Source organism: Macaca nemestrina, chromosome 4, assembly GCF_043159975.1.
Source record: "Macaca nemestrina isolate mMacNem1 chromosome 4, mMacNem.hap1, whole genome shotgun sequence".
NCBI lineage: Eukaryota > Metazoa > Chordata > Mammalia > Primates > Cercopithecidae > Macaca > Macaca nemestrina.
The window spans coordinates 127,784,866-127,787,693 of record NC_092128.1 but is presented as its reverse complement, the minus strand read 5'-3'; the positions used below and the strand labels follow the sequence as shown (position 1 = coordinate 127,787,693).

Here is a 2,828-nt window from a genome sequence, read left to right as displayed (position 1 = left end):
ACCTGGAGAACATGATGCTAAATAAGACGACACAGAAAAAAACTTTCATAATATAATTTCTCTATAGAGTGTAAAAAGGTTTAAACTCATAGAAGCATAGAGTAGAATGATGATTGCCTGGGGCTGGGAGTGGAGGAGATGTTGGTCAGAAAAAATGGGTCTGATTTTGTGAAGAGACAAAGACTGAGCGGTTGTGGCTACATTGCCGACCTCAAGCAGCAGTCGGCTTCTCCTCGTAGAACCTGGGAGTAGGAGACTCAGAATTGAATGTCTTCTCCTTCCTTCCTCCTGTTTTTGGCTTTGTGGAAACCTTATCAAACACAATGGCCAGCGATGTTACCAACAGAACAGATCCTCGCTCCATGAACTCCCATGTGTTCATTGGAAATCTCAACACTTTTGTGGTCAAGATGTCTTATGTGGAGGCAGTCTTTTCCACGAACAGCAAAATTGTGGGTTGCTCTGTTCATAAGGGCTTTGCCTTCGTTCAATAGGTAAATGAGAGAAATGCCCCGGCTGCTATAGAAGAGAGAAGGGCATAATAATTGCTGGCCAGGTTTTACATATTAACCTGGCTGCAGAGCCAAAAGTGAACAGAGGAAAAGCAGGTGTGAAATTATCTGCAGCGAAGATGTATGGGTCAGTAACAGAACACCCTTCTCCATCGCTTCTATTCAGCTCCTTTTGACTTGGACTGTGACTTTCAGTCGGATTATTTTGAAAGGATGTACAATTACCCAGCACATTTTCCTCCTTCTCCTCCTATTGCTCAGCCTGTAGTGCCCTCGAAACATCAGCGTGTATCAGAAAACACCTCACGAAGGGGCAAAAGTGGCTTCAATTCTAAGAGTGGACAGCAGGGATCTTCCAAGTCTGGAAAGTTGTAAGGAGATGACCTTTAGGCCACTAAGAAGGAACTGACCCAGATAAAAAGTGGATTCACTCCTGGAACTGGAAAAATGAAAAAGAGCAGACAAGCAGTAGAGATGAAGAATGATAAGTGAGAAGAGGAACAGAGCAGGAGCTCAGTGAAGAAAAATGAGATTAATGTGAAGTCTGAGGGGGGCGCAGATGACTCTGCTGAGGAGGGGGATCTACTGGATGATGATAATGAAGATGGGGAATGGCCAACTGGGGTTGACCAAGGATGATTAAAAAGAGGCTGAGGGGCCGGGCGCGGTGGCTCAAGCCTGTAATCCCAGCACTTTGGGAGGCCGAGACGGGCGGATCACGAGGTCAGGAGATCGAGACCATCCTGGCTAACACGGTGAAACCCCGTCTCTACTAAAAAATACAAAAAACTAGCCGGGCGAGGCGGCGGGCGCCTGTAGTCCTAGCTACTCGGGAGGCTGAGGCAGGAGAATGGCGTAAACCCGGGGGACGGAGCTTGCAGTGAGCTGAGATCCGGCCACTGCACTCTAGCCCGGGCGACAGAGCCAGACTCCGTCTCAAAAAAAAAAAAAAAAAAAAAGAGGCTGAGGAAGTGGAGGATGACAGTCAGTGCCAATGGCAAAAATGACTCTTAAGCACATAGTGGGGGTTAGAAATCTTATCCCAATATTTGTTTACCTATGTGCTTCTCTAAGATCAAATTTTTTACCAGATCTCCTCTAGTATCTTCAGCACATGCTCACTGTCCTTGTCCTTCCCATGTTAATTCATATTGCCCTGCACCTAAGTCCCATTTTCACCTCCTTTGACACTCCTAGTAGTTTTGTTAAGTCTTACCCCATAATTTTTGCTTTTAATTTTGAAACCTCTTTATGACTTAACAATAAAAAGGATGTTTTTTTTTTTTTTTTTTTTTTTTCCTGAGATGGAGTCTTGCTGTGTTGCCCAGGCTGGAGTGCAGTGGTGCAATCTCGCCTCACTGCAACTTCTACCTCCCAGGTTAAGCAATTCTCCTGCCTCAGCCTCCGGAGTAGCTAGGATTGCAGGCACGCATCACCACGCCTGGCTAATTTTATTTTGTAATTTTAGTAGAGACGGCGTTTCAACATGTTGGCCAGGCTGGTCTTGAACTCCTGACCTCGTGATCCACCTGCCTCAGCCTCCCAAAGCGCTTGGACTACAGGCATGAGCCACTGTGCCCGGCCGGATGCATGGTTTTTATCAACTGTCTCCAAAATTATCTTGTTATGCAGAAAGTTTTTTTCATTCATACATAATTTCAGTAGTTGCTTCCCTAACTGCAAAAGCAATCTCATTTAGTTGCGTAGCTCCTAAAAGCAGCTTTGAGTTAGAAGTATGTGCGCTACACCCCCACATAAGTGTGATTTGTGGGGCAGTTCAACACAAATATAACAATGTGTTTTTGTGAATGAGTTGGCATGTTAAATGCATCCTCTAGAAAAATAGTGTTATAGTCTTAAGATTTGCTTTTTAAGGTTGATACTGTTGGTTATTTTTGTGAGTAGCCTGATGTTTGAGACCTGTTTTTCTCAAAATAAACAAGTTCTTACTAAACCAGAAATTTGGAGGAAAAAAAGCAATGTTTTCCCTACATTTCCTACCTTAACAAATAAGTTATTCTCCTCTCAGTTTTGATTCACCAGGGGATTGAATCATATCCTGAAGAATCAAAACCGAATAATGTATCTGTTAAGGCAATGCAGGTTGTACACTAAAATTTCAGATGCTTAGAATAATATATTTTTTGCTCACATCACCATCGTCTGTGAGCCTTTTTTTTTTCTTTTGAGATGGAGTCTCGCTTTGTTGCCCAGACTGGAGTGCAGTGGCACTAGATCTAGTTGAATCTGCTCAACCTGTTTATCAGTGTCAGGTGCCAGATTCCAATTCACTCTCGGTGTGCCTGTATGACTATC

General features: G+C 43.8%; 1 pseudogene; it reads left to right on the top strand.

Moving 5' to 3' along the window:
* The first annotated feature begins 268 nt into the window (after window positions 1-268).
* LOC105495928 (heterogeneous nuclear ribonucleoproteins C1/C2-like) lies at window positions 269-1,526 on the top strand (annotated as a pseudogene).
* The last annotated feature ends 1,302 nt before the right edge of the window (window positions 1,527-2,828 follow it).